This window comes from Brassica napus, chromosome C7 (assembly GCF_020379485.1).
Source record: "Brassica napus cultivar Da-Ae chromosome C7, Da-Ae, whole genome shotgun sequence".
Lineage (NCBI taxonomy): Eukaryota > Viridiplantae > Streptophyta > Magnoliopsida > Brassicales > Brassicaceae > Brassica > Brassica napus.
This window is the reverse complement of record NC_063450.1, coordinates 17,718,488-17,732,707: the sequence shown is the minus strand read 5'-3', so window position 1 is coordinate 17,732,707 and position 14,220 is coordinate 17,718,488. Positions and strand designations below refer to the sequence as shown.

Here is a 14,220-nt window from a genome sequence, read left to right as displayed (position 1 = left end):
AAGAAAAGGGTTTCGATGAGGATTCAAAAGAGAACCTAAAGGAGGACCTTTCTGAGGCCTGACAGGTCGCTATGTAGCGAGTGAAGGTCTGGCAGGTAGCTACGTACCGAGTGGAAGCAAGCCAAGAAGAGTCCTACTTATTTTCGTCGTAAAATCTCAACGGAAATTCCGATTGAGACGAAACGAAAAGCGTTTCGATGAGGATTCAAAAGAGAACCCAAAGGAGGACCTTTCTGAGGCCTGACAGGTCGCTATGTAGAGAGTGAAGGTCTGACAGGTCGCTACGTAGCGAGTGGAAGCAAGCCAAGAAGAGTCCTACTTGTTTTCGTCGTAAAATCTCAACGGAAACTCCGATTGAGACGAAACGAAAAGCGTTTCGATGAGGATTCAAAAGAGAACCTAAAGGAGGACCTTTCTGAGGCCTGACAGGTCGCTATGTAGCGAGTGAAGGTCTGACAGGTCGCTACGTAGCGAGTGGAAGCAAGTCAAGAAGAGTCCTACTTGTTTTCGTCGTCAAATCTCAACGGAAACTCCGATTGAGACGAAACGAAAAGCGTTTCGATGAGGATTCAAAAGAGAACCCAAAGGAGGACCTTTCTGAGGCCTGAAAGGTTGCTATGTAGCGAGTGAAGGTCTGACAGCTCGCTACGTAGCGAGTGGAAGCAAGCCAAGAAGAGTCCTACTTGTTTTCGTCGTAAAATCTCAACGGAAACTCCGATTGAGACGAAACGAAAAGCGTTTCGATGAGGATTCAAACGAGAACGCAAAGGAGGACCTTTCTGAGGCCTTTCAGGTCACTACGTAGCGAGTGGAGAGTTGGCTTGAGCTCGGTCGCTACGTAGCGACCGAACCTTGTGCGTGCTCGGTCGCTACGTAGCGACCGAGCTTGGCTAGAGCTCGATCGCTATGTAGCGACCGAGCTGTGTAATCGATTTGCTGCGCTTCCTTTTTCCACGATTAACCTAGGCGTTTTCTGCGGTTTTTGGGAGAACAAGTTTTACCCTTCCAAAAAGTTTTCGGAAAACGTGTTTTGGTAAAACCCTTACGCATTGAAACTTCTTTAGCTCGGAAATGAACCAAACTTACGGGATTTGATAAAATTTATCATTTTCCTTTATGTTTAGACAGAGAAATCGCAAGCTCGTTTCGTAGCACTTCCTATTGGCGAAAAGTCGCGGCTAGGTTTTTTTTTGATTTTTTTATTTTTGGAACTATGGCGTTTGCGTAATCGTTGGCCATAGGCACAGTGGCCGCTGGGGTTGTTTTACCAGCGTTGTTACGAACTGCGATTTTGTCTTTCGTGTTTCCAGACATTGTTTTGATCAACTGGCTGAGAGTTAGATTGATCCGTACCTCCCCTCCTTCTAGCGCCAAACTGTAGGAACCGAAATTCGCACAGTCGATTTCCGTTTAAATAAAGAAACTAGGAAAACCCTAATTTCCCAGAGGTCCCGGATATATGCTAATACCACACGCCAAGCAATCAGAACATAATAATGACAACGATAAAGTATAAGAAATCGAAAAGAGAGCAAAGTAGATCTTATTCCGAATTCGCGTTTGAGCGTTACAACAAGGTAAGAGCCTGGGCTACGAGAGCTGTCGGCGAGATTCCTAGTTCTAAAACCCTAAGACGGTAATAACCTGAATGAGTCACAGCTCGAATAATAAAAACGGAAATATGCCTAAATCGCTCTAAGTGCTAAGTTTGCTGTGAAAAGTCCTCACCTCATGCCTCTCGTCTAGGACTCCTTATATACTGGCTCCAAGGTCGGTTTACGCTTTCCCCCTTCTGCCCTTAAGCCGCCATTGCATAAAAATGGAGATATTCCATTTTTTCTGATCTTCGTAATTATCTTCAAAATTTTGTATTTATCCGCGGAAACTTGACATTTATGTTTCTTTGCGAACCAGGCGTAAACCGTCATGCGGCTTACGGGATGTTGGTTAAGAAATCGTAAGTTGGGCTTCGAGTCATGTCTTAGGTCCCTTTGGGCCGTCTTCCGACTCTAAGCGTTTGTTATGGCTTCTTTCGATAAAGAACGAACTTTCCGCGGTTTTTACGGTAAAGTTTGATCGAGAACTTAGAATGGCGGGGAATCGTGAAATGGGTTCGCTACGGTCTTCGGGAGATAGCATCGAAGGGTAGACGAGAACGCATGGACTAATGTCGTATCGATGTTTCGGAAGAGCTCGGTCGGTACGTAGCGACCGAGCGCTCGATCGCTATGTAGCGACCGAACTTTGGTTCGAGCTCGGTCGCTAGGAACATGTGTTCGGTTGTTGCGTAGCGACCCTCTTCGAGCTCTTGTCCGATGACTCGTGTTTCTTCCGCAAAGCTTTTCGTAAAGAAGAATCTATTTCGAAGAAGTATTTGTCGAAGAAGGTTTCTACGTTTTCTCCTTCGGGGATTTTGACGTTAACTTTGTTGCAACCGTTTTTGACCCCAACACTTGCTGCGAAGATTCCCCGTCACCGCCCTTGGTAAACTTCCTCTTCCGGCCCTTAGGCTGAGCAACCGGAACAACACTAGGAGCATGCAGCGCTAGAATGATCTCCTTCCTGGCCGGAGGAGGAGGCATAGAGTCAGCAGCCCTCTCCTTATCTTTGACGAGAATCGGAGTCATGGACGATCCAGCAGGTAAAGCCAAAGCATCCGGAATGACCGAGCCTGCGAGAGTTCCCGTATATCGCGGAGTTACGCCCTCGGTCCCATGACCCGGAGCAACGGCCAGTGCAGAAGAGGACGGTAACTCGGCGCCAGCTCGAACCTGTTCTTTCTCGGCTTGGCGACAAACTAATTTCTCTCGAAAGGAGAGATGGTCGGCAACGCAAGCCGGCGCTTTGACCAGAGAAGTCGGAATCGGCGCCGGAGAGGTGGCCTCGCCCATCTCCACACCGGTACCTCGCTTGTCACAATGGGAAGAAGACATGTTAAAAACAAGAGATTTGGAGCTAGAGAGGTTTTGGAGGTTTGAAGAAAGGAAGGTGTGGAGCAAATGAATGACAAGAGCTCACTACTTATAGAAGTATGGGCTTGGAATTTGATATTTTTTAATAAACACTTTCTCGAGAATTCTTTTCCGCGGAGTTTGAAGTAAACTTCATTCAATACGCCTAGTTTTGCCAAAATCGTCAAACCGCCCGCTAGTGTCTCGACTCTAACGAGCAGGGGGGCTAACTGTTGGGGTCGAAAACGGTTGCGACGAAGTTAACGTCCAAATCCCCGAAGAAGAAAACGTAGAAACCTTCTTTGACAAATACTTTTTCGAAATAGATTCTTCTTTACGAAAAGCTTTGCGGAGGAAACGCGAGTCATCGGACAAGAGCTCGAAAAGGATCGCTACGCAGCGACCGAACACGTGCTCCGCTCGGTCGCTAGCCAAGGCTCGGTCACTACGTAGCGACCGAACGTCCATTCCGCTCGGTCGCTACGTAGCGACCGAACGTCCATTCCGCTCGGTCGCTACGTAGCGACCGAACTCTTCCGAAACGTCGATACGACATTAGTCCATTCATTCTCGTCTACCCTTTGATGCTATCTCCCGAAGACCGTAGCGAACCCATTTCACGATTCCCCGCCATTCTAAGTTATCGATCAAACTTAACCGTAAAAACCGCGGAAAGTTTGTTCTTTATCGAAAGAAGCCGTAATAAACGCTTCGAGTCGGAAGACGGCCCAAAGGGACCTAAGACATGACTCGAGGCCCAACTTACGATTTCTTAACCAACAGCCTGTAAGCCGCATGACGGTTTATGCTTGGTTCGCGAGGAAAGATAAATGTCAAGTTTCCGCGGATAAATATGAAATTTTGAAGATAATTACGAAGATCGGAAAAAATGGAATATGTCTATTTTTATGCTATGGTGGCTTAAGGGCAGAAGGGAAAAGCGTAAACCGACCTTGGAGCCAGTATATAAGGAGTCCTAGGCGAGAAGCATGGGGAGGACTTTTTTCAGAGCAAACTTAGCACTTAGGACAATTAGGCAACTTTCCGTTTTTGTTATTCGAGCTGCGACTCAATTTGGTTTAGCCGTCTTAGGGTTGTTAGAACTAGGAATCTCGCCGACAGCTCTCGAGCCCAGGCTTATACCTTGTCGTATACACTCATACGCAAATTCGGAATAAGACTTCTCTTTGCTCTCTTTTTACGATTTCATATAATTTATCGTCGTTATCTCTTGTTCTGATTGCTTAGCGTGTGGTATTAGCAGATATCCGGGACCTCTGGGGAACTAGGGTTCTCCTAATTTCCTAATTTAAACATAAATCGACAGTGCGAATTTCGGTTCCCACATAGCTCATCTTTAGCTAGTACCCACCTTAAAACCCTAAAGCCTTTGTTCCGCACTCGTGCATTTGTTATTCAGTATCTTATGTGCAGATATGTACAAAAGGGTCGGAGAGGAAGGTATCGACACAGTCTCTCACTCGTTGATGCAACCGAAGTTTCTGCTGAAGAATAGGCGGAAGCACATGGAGCAGCCGCTCCGCCGCCGATGATCTAACTATGAAAAGGAGAGAGACAAGAATGAATGTGAGGTCAAGAACTCTAGTGGCATGACGTTATCACAATTGTTACATCCTGCTTCGTCACCATCACCTATGTATCAGGGAAAAAAAACTTTAGCTTATTGTACTTGAGAATAAGGTGATGAAGAAGGAGAAGATTCCAAAGGAAAGATAGACGCAACTGGTAAAATAGAAGGATCATAAAGAGAAGAGATGAGAACCATGCAGATCAGAGCGACTGTTCCTAAAGAAGAACATGCAAAAACGTGTAGAGGCTGTGGACATCAATGGATCTATCCTCTTGCAATTTTGCGCGATATCCTGCATCCTCTACGAAATTTGGTAACCACTAAACACTGATTAGCTCCACTTAAACACAAAAAGCCTGTTTCATACCTAGACCGTTACCCTACCTAATGCCTATGATGAGAAGCTCACACTACTCTTAATTGAATATAAGGAGTTTTGTCTGGAAGGTTTTAACTTTGGCAGGTATGAGATACAGAGTATGGAGCCGATTTTGAACAGCAGTCAGTGGGGTTCTTGGTAAGGATGTATCGTTTTAGCTAAACTGCTTATATGGTTCAGAGATTCGTGGTTATTGTATGGTTGCTGAGAATAGGCGAGTTCCCACACTTTCAAACCTTTCTCTCGGTTTTTGGTACTTGATTTTTTTTTAAGACAAACAAGGATCTAAGTCTGGGGGAGTTGATATATTGTGTTTTTGGCACATTATATGTATGTTTTACTAATAGTTTTCAAGGTTTTATCGAGTCTTTTTAGTCTCCTTCGAGTCATAACATGTCTAGAATTGCATTGGATGGGAAATGGACCAGCTAGAGGAAAAGAAGAGAGAAAAGTATGATTTGAAGTCTTTTGCGCGGAACAGCCAAGCGGAGCAGCCTGAGTGCATATTCCAGCGACATAGAATAAAAAGGAAGTTTCCAATTATTTCGGGATTTTCCCTAGATTTCCTATTTCTTTCCTATAGCCGCATGTGGCTCCTATATATATAGTTTCCTATTTATTATTTTAGACCTACCTTAGTTTTTTACGCAAGAAAAGACCTGAGAGCTTTGATTTTAGCGATTGCTACTTGTAAGGGAGAAGGCCTCATCTATCTCATAGAGAAGATTATCCTGAACCCTCTGATTTTTTTGATATATTATATGCAGTATTATTCAAAAATCATGCTTCTCTGTTCTTGTGTTATGTCTGAGTAATCACCGAGTTAGTTTAGGGTTCTAGGGTGTTGGATTCGTAAACTGAGCATAGATAAGTCATCTTAAAATTGTCTACATTCATATCAGTTCTTATTGCTTGCATTGAACCGATCACTTAGTGCATGAATTAGGGTTAATCGATTTAGCTAATCGTTGATTGATAATCTGATATGATTTGAATGAGCTTTGCATCCCTAGTCAGCGAGAGTAGATATTAGGGTGTATTGTGAACACATCGGACTTGATCTCTAAGGCTTGCTGTCGCGTCTTGATTCAAACGAGAGTTTAGGCATCAAGACCGACCTGCAAAGGAATCGATACCACGAGACTGGGTTGATTTAACTTGAGTGATCCGAGTTTAGACTAGTTATAAACTGAACTTGAATAATTGCCTGGTTCGCGAACTCCTTGCCTGAAAAGAAACCCTAGACTACCGCTTTTAATCAATTCGAAAACAACCTAATCTTGTTACTTGTTCCTTACGTTATTTACATCTTTTCAAACCCCTAATTCGTTTTAGCTTAATTCTGATCCCATAAAGATAAAGTGTGAACTGGTCCTATAGAATTGAACCTAACACTACAAGAAAAATCGATATTAGTAGCACCTGAAATATGCTATTATAGGGTTTTCGTAGCGTTTAGAACAACGCCGTGACAGCCGCAGCTACAATAGACCTCCCACTTATTGCAGCGTTTTATCATGTGCTATAATAAATAGACATATTATAGCATTTAACGTCTGCTCTTGATTAGTCCTTTTATAGCATTTGTTTAGTGCTACAATGTATTTTTTCATGACGTTTTTATAAAGCTGTAAAATATGTTATAATGACATAAATATAAAGCTATGTTTAAAAATAAAATAAAATTCTAATATAATTGGTTTGTAAATAAAATTATTTATTATTAAAATTTTGGTTTACAAATGTATTGGTTTATAACAAAAACCAGTTTACATACAAATCCGGTTTATTAACTAACCCTAACCAAACCTAACTAAACCACGTTTAAAAATAAAATAAAATTCTAATATAATTGGTTTGTGAATAAAATTATTTATTATTAAAATTTTGGTTTACAAATGTATTGGTTTATTACAAAAACCGGTTTACATACAAATCTGGTTTATTAACTAACCCTAACCAAACCTAACTAAACCTAACTAAACCACGTTCTTCTTCAATCTCCGCCGCACTCGTCGTTGACGCCGAGACCACCACCGTTCGATCTGCTCGTCATCTTCCTACTTCATCCTCCTCCTCCTTGCGTCTCTGTCTGCTCTCCTTCTCCGCCTTTTTTCTTCTTCTTCTTGCTCGGCTCGACCACATCCGCCGTTGCTTATTCCTCTGCCTCCGCCTCTTCTCTCCATCTCCGGCTGTTCTTCATCTTCATCATCTCGTTCTTCCTTGAAACCCAGTTTTCAAAACAAAAACAGAAAAAGATTCAAACTTTCATCAACAGTTTCAGACAGGGAGACAATCCAAATTTGGCACTTCACATCATAACTACAAGACAGATTCAGAGAAACCCCTTAAAAAAAACAGGAAATTCTGATGAAGAATCATCAAATCACGGACTAAAAGTTTAGCCATATCACCTTCAAGTCTCTGAAATCAGGGCTTTCGATTTCCTCAAACGTACATGGTGTGGTCTCGGCATCTGATCCAAGTGTATAGATGCAATGTCGTGAGAGAGAAGAGAAGAGGAGAGAGATCTGAGAAACCAGAAACGAGAAAAGGAGGAAGAAGAAAAAAACAAAAATAATATTAAATATGTTTAATTTTATCCGTTGGATAGAAGTTAATGAATGGTTGTGAACAATGGTCCATGCCATAAACAAATTGACGAATAGGAAGAAAGTGCGAGGATAGATAGACAAAATGATTTTGGGCTTTTGATCTAAATCAAAATCAATGGCTCTAAAAAAACAAGGGCTTTTTGCAATATTGACTCAAAACTCAAAGTCAAACCTAAAACAAACCCATGCTTTTCTTGGATTTTTCTTTTGTCCTATTCACCCCACAAGTTCATAATATTCACGAACATGCCATCAAATTTTTTTTATTTTTTTTACGAAAATGACATTTTCACTCTCTCACCCTCGTCATCTTCAAGTAATTACAAGATTGCCATTGTCATCAATACCCCAACCACCATGAACAACCAATTTGAAGCTCTTAATGCACCTAAAATCGATTTACACTCTCTCTTTCTCACTTGTTATGAACTAAAAACAACATCTCTTTCACTTTGCCTCCATATTCATCCAAAAAACTCAAGCTTTGATTCAAAATTTTTTAAAGTTGATAGAGCCATTCAAGCATACTATTCTTGGTGGGTTACTTTCGTTTGAGATTATGGCTGGTTGGAGAAGACTCTATGTGCTAAGGAAGTCATCTCACTAGTTTAAGGTATGAAATTGAAATTTTTTCCAGATCTGTTCGTGTAGAAGACTTACCTGTAAGTAGTCTGGCTGTAGAAGACTTACGGGTAAGTCTTCTGGTCAAACGGACGACTTACTTTTAAGTCGTAATCTTTGTTTGTTAAAAAAAATTTAGTTAATATCCTAGACAACTTACTGATAAGTCGTCTAGGATAAATGAGTTAGTTTTGCATTTGACCGAATTGTGTCAGATATTTGAATTTTCCTGGACGGCTTACCAGTAAGTCGTCTCTGGGAAAACAAAAATTTCAATATTTTATTAAATCTGGACAACTTACTTGAAAGTCGTCCAGGATAAGCAAAGTCGTCCAGATTTATTTCCTAGATTATGGTCAAACCTTGCTTATCTTTGACGACTTTCTCGTACGTCGTCTGCCTGGACGACTTTCAAGTAAGTCGTCTGGGTAAAGTTAAATATTTAAGTTTCTTTTTTGAATTGCAAACTAACCTGAGAAGACTTACAAATAAGTCGTCTAGCTTTAATAAAATATTGAAATTTTTGTTTTCCCGGAGACGGCTTACTGATAAGTCGTCCAGAAAAAGTCAAATCTGACACAATTGGGTCAAATGCAAAACTAACTTGTTTATCCTAGACGGCTTACTGGTAAGTCGTCTAGGTTTTTTTTTTTAACAAACAAAGCTGGACGACTTACTTATAAGTCGTCCTATTTAAAATTCAATTGCAAAAACGACCTGTTTGGACGACTTACTGGTAAGTCTGACGACTTACTGGTATGTCGTCTGCATCAATGTTTAGTAAACTTTCATTTTCTCTATGTTTACTTATGTGTTTTATTTTGAATTTTTGTAGATGATGCGTCAGTTACATGCAGTGTATGGAGAATGGTTGTTGAAAGATTGCCGTTGGGATTTTGTGGTTGATAATTTCAAAGGTGCGAGAATCATTTTCTTGGGGGAAGGTTCGACACATGCTGAACTTCTTGCAATGGCTCAAGAAGATTATAACCTGGACATGAGCACATAATCTGTGGAGATAACCTACTCATTACCAGCAGAAATGATGCAGGCTCCAGACACCCCTCCTATTCATGTTACAAGTGATAGACAAGTTCGAAACTTGCTCGAGATAACCAAAACGCATGGAGTACGGCTTTGTGTATCAAGTCGTAGCAAGGTGGAAACGGTTTCAGAGTTCAGGGAAGAAGATGATGAAGCTGATGAAGCTGATGAATGTTTTGAAGATGATGATGATGATTTGGTTGAAGATGAAAATCATGATGGGGAGGAGGACGATGGGGAAGAGGATGCTGGTATCTCTATTGTTGCTGGAGCAGACGAGAATGGTGAGGATTACAGTGTTTATGGAAAGGTTGAAGATGAGGATGAGGAAGATGATGATATGTATTTTGAAGATGTCAAAAAGATTGAAGGAGGAAGATTGAATGGTAACAGTATCTATGTCAACCAGAGTTTTGTTAGCAAGGATGCACTACTTTCAGAGCTGCGGTTGACAGCAGTGAAGTTTAGGTTCTCCTTCAGAATATACAAGTCAACGAAAACTCTCCTTGTGACAACATGTCCGGTTAGTGGTTGTCAATGGAAGGTCAGAGCAAGTGTGAAACATGGGACAAACACGTTTTGGGTAACAAAGTATGTGGGAAAACATACATGCTCAGTGGGAGACCGACTTGCTCAACAGAGACACTGTACTCTGAAGTATGTTGGTAGGCTTTTCATTGATCGTGTTGGAATCATTGATGGGTTAAATCCACAGCATATTACTGATGCAATGAAGAACATGTTTGGCATGACGCTTGATTACACCACTTCATACAGAGCACTTTTATATGCACAAACATTGGTGAGAGGATCAGCAGAAGATGGGTATTCGCGTCTGCCATCATATCTCGAGCAAATCTCCTTAGCAAATCTCGATTCTATCACGGCTATAGAACTTGATTCTATCAATAGATTTAAGTATATATTTCTCTCTTTTGGAGATTCTATCAAAGGTTTTAAGTATCAGAGAAGGGTCATTGTGGTGGATGGGATTCACCTAAATGGGAAGTATGGAGGTGTTTGTTGGGGTCAAAAATGGTTACGACGAAGTTAACGTCCAAATCCCCGAAGAAGAAAAACGTAGAAAACTTCTTCGACAAATACTTTTTCGAAATAGATTCTTCTTTACAAAAACCTTTGTGGAAGAAACGCGAATCATCGGACAAGAGCTCGAGAAGGATCGTTACGCAGCGACCAAACACGTGCTCCGCTCGGTCGCTATGTACCAAAGATCGGTCGCTACGTAGCGGCCGAGCTCTTCCGAAACGTCGATACGACATCATTCTCGTCTACCCTTCGATGCTATCTCCCGAATACCGTAGCGAACCCATCTCACATTCCCCGCCATTTCTAAGTTATCAATCAAACTTTACCGTAAAAACTACGGAAGTTGATTCTTTATCGAAAGAAGCCGAAATAAACGCTTCGAGTCGAAAGACGGCCCAAAGGGACCTAAGACATGACTCGAGGCCCAACTTACGATTTTCTTAACCAACAGCCTATAAACCGCATGTCGGTTTACGTTTGGTTCGCAAGGGAAGATAAATGTCAAGTTTCCGCGGATAAATACGAAATTTTGAAGATAATTACGAAGATCGGACAAAATGGAATACCTCCATTTTTATGCTATGGCGGCTTAAGGGCAGAAGAGGAAAAGCGTAAACCGACCTTGGAGCCAGTATATAAGGGGTCCTAGGCGAGAGGCATGGAGGAGGATTTTTTGACACAACAAACTTAGCACTTAGAGCGATTTTAGGCAATTTTCCGTTTTTGTTTTTCGAGCTGCGACTCAATTAGGTTTTTACCGTCTTAGGGTTTTAGAACTAGGAATCTCGCCGACAGCTCTCGTAGCCCAGGCACTTACCTTGTTGTAAACGCTCAAACGCAGATTCGGAATAAGAACTATCTTGCTCTCTTTTTCGATTTCTTATTTTATTACTGTTCTCGTTTCGTGTTCTAATTGCTTGGCGTGTGGTATTAGCATATATCCGGGACCTTTGGGAAATTAGGGTTCTCCTACTTTCCTTATTTAAACGGAAATCGACAGTGCGAATTTCGATTCCCACAGTGTTATGTTAGTTGCAGCCGCACAAGATGGGAATTTTCATATATTTCCATTGGCTTTTGGGATCGTAGATGCTGAAGATGAACCTTCTTGGGAATGGTTTTTCACAAAATTGGCTAGTTGTGTATCTTATGAGCAGCCTCTGGTGATAGTCTCTGACCGGCACGCGGCCATTAAAAGTGCGTGTGATAAGGTGTTTCCTTGGGCAACCCGAGGAATATGTTATTATCACCTTCAAGATAACATTGTCAAAAAGTATAAAGGGAAACATCTCTTGTACTTGATGAAAGGCCCTGCTTATGCTCATACGTTTCAGATTTTGACTGGTACATGGCTGAGATACGGAGTACAAACCCGGACCTTGCAACGTATTTGGAGAATGCCGACGTCAGCCTATGGTCAAGGGTTTATTGTCAGGGGGACAGGTACAACCTAAAGACAAGCAACATCGCTGAATCTATTAATTCCGCTCTGAAGCGAGCTAAAGGATTTCTGGTTCAGTTCCTGTTGGAGTTCATAAGGGAGAAGCTAGGAAAGTGGTTTTGGAAAAGGAGAGAAGATGCTTTGAGTCTCCCTACTCAACATAGTCGAGGTGTTGAGTACTTGCTTGCTGTTCGATCGGAGATAGCGGATACGATGACGGTACAACCAATTGATGGATGGCGATTCTTTGTGAAAGGTGGGAAAATGGACTGTGTGGTTGATTTGGAACATGGAAAGTGTGATTGTGGTGTCTATGCAGTGGAAAAAAATACCTTGCTCTCATGCTATAGCTGCTGGAACATCTGCTGGTTTGCATATCTCCACACTTGTATGTCCAGTGTACTCAATGGATTTTCTGTTTGCAGGATACTCAGAGAATATATATCCTTGTGTTGGACAACAAGTTGAGGAACGCACATGCTTTCCTCCGGATGTAAAGCGTGGTCTGGGAAGACAGAAGAAATCAAGATGGCAATCTTGGTTGGAGCTATCCAGGATGAGAGGACGCAAACCCCGGAAGCAACACAGGGTTTATATATGCTCAAAATGCAAGGAAACTAGCTATACGAAACCACAATGTAAGTCATCCAGTGATTAGTCTTCCAGAAGACCTTCAATTAAGTCGTCCAGAAGGTCGTCCAGTTAGTCGTCCAGGGTTTTTTCTTCCAGAAGACCTTCAAGTTAGTCGTCCAGTGATTAGTCTTCTAGAAGACATTCAATTAAGTCGTCCAGAAGGTCGTCCAGTTAGTCGTCCAGAGTTTTTTCTTCCAGAAGACCTTCAAGTTAGTCGTCCAGAAGGTCGTCCAGTTAGTCGTCCAAGGTTTTTTCTTCCAGAAGACCTTCAAGTTAGTCGTTCAGTGTTTAGTCTTCCAGAAGACCTTCAATTAAGTCGTCCAGAAGACCTTCAATTAAGTCGTCCAATGTTCAGTCTATGTACTAAACATTTGTGTTATGAACTTATCTGTGTCAACTTCTTTGTCAAATTGCACTACCAAACAAATTTGAGATGGTCTTGCCCTTTATATTATCCGAAATATAGTTACAAAAGGTCATTGCTCAGAAGACTTCACAGCATATAGTTACAAAATAGGGATCAAGCTCAAATACAAAATAGGTATCAAGTTCAAATACACACATCAGCCTAATCTATCATACAAAATAATCTAACGTGGCATGTTAATCACCCGTCATACGCATCCAGGTTGTCATCCATGTCCTTGTTTTCGAACTCATGCGCGTCAGGAAGCTCTTGAAATATATCCACTGCCATCTTATCCCTCATACTCTTCCCGTTGGCCTTAGCAAATTCTTTTTTAATAAACTCTATCCCAAGAGCATGACATTCAATGTACTTTAGAGTGTACACGCCACAATCACCAGCTCGGGCCGGAGGTATATTGGTCGGTCTCTCATATGTGAATGGCTCCAGGCTGTATTGGGCACGTTGTTCGTCTGAGGAAGCGCACTCAACAAGCAGATAAGGAACCATGTAGAGAAAAGGCTCCATTACCACATCGAGTTCTTCTGGGGAGATACTGGAACAAATGCTGTCAAAGACGACTATGTGCCTCTTAGGGATCGATATCCACATAGCAATCCAATGAGTGTCGGCGAAGTTCACTGGCGTATACATATCATCAATATCCGTCCCCCAAACCTTGTTTGATTGGCAAAATGATGGTATAGTGCCTGCATAATAATTCAACGCCCCACCAGGGAGTCTTCTTCCTAAACCGTTCTGATCGGGCTCCGAGTCCTTAAAATCTTTGAAGTAGAATCTCCATTGCTGAGCAAAGAGATGATCAAGGAAGCACATTCTCTCGCTCCTGAAATGTTGTGGGTTAGCGTCGTACCTCCTCCTCAGCACATTAATCCAAGCATCAATATGCTGCATATAAAATAGAGTACAAGTCAGAAGATATCAGACGACTTACTGGTAAGTCTTCTACGTAGGCGACTTATCAGTAAGTCATCTAAGTCATAGCAGAAGACTTACATAGTCCTCCAGCCACTCTAAGGAGGTTCGAAGGATTTGATACCACCAAGTTCTACTTTTACGTGGTTTTTTATCGAGAGCTGTTCTATAATGATTGTAAACACAAAATGTTGAAAAGCAATCAGTTTTGGTAGACTAAAGCAAGCTATTATGGGAAAAACAAGCTATTATGAGAAAAGCAAACACTTACGGACAAGTTTTCAACCAATCAGCGAGCTCCTTCAACTTCTTCTTGTCAATTGGTGCAAAAGGATTATAGCCTGGATAAAGCTTTCTGTTTGAAATGATCACTCTGGCCGTGCTGTTTGTCGTATAAGGAGATTGCTGTGAAGCAGCAAGTTTCCTTGTTCGATCAATCTTTGCACGGCAAAGTGCCAAAGCAGCATCCCTCTTTTCCTGATATCTAGCATCCCTCTTCTGTAAATCCGAAACAGTGGGTTGATTTTTTTCCAATAGAACAAGGCTCGGTTCTGGA

The 14,220-nt window shown here is 41.8% G+C and overlaps 1 long non-coding RNA gene and 1 pseudogene across 1 annotated transcript; one reads left to right on the top strand and one right to left on the bottom strand.

The window, feature by feature from the left end:
• LOC125590458 overlaps nt 1-14,220 on the top strand; it is a 124,120-nt pseudogene that overhangs the window by 39,605 nt on the left and 70,295 nt on the right.
• Nucleotides 6,774-7,750, bottom strand: LOC111202963. The gene is made up of 2 exons (XR_002655937.2): nt 7,336-7,750; nt 6,774-7,143 (listed from the first exon to the last, which is right to left on the bottom strand). It is a non-coding gene; the product is annotated as an uncharacterized LOC111202963 (long non-coding RNA).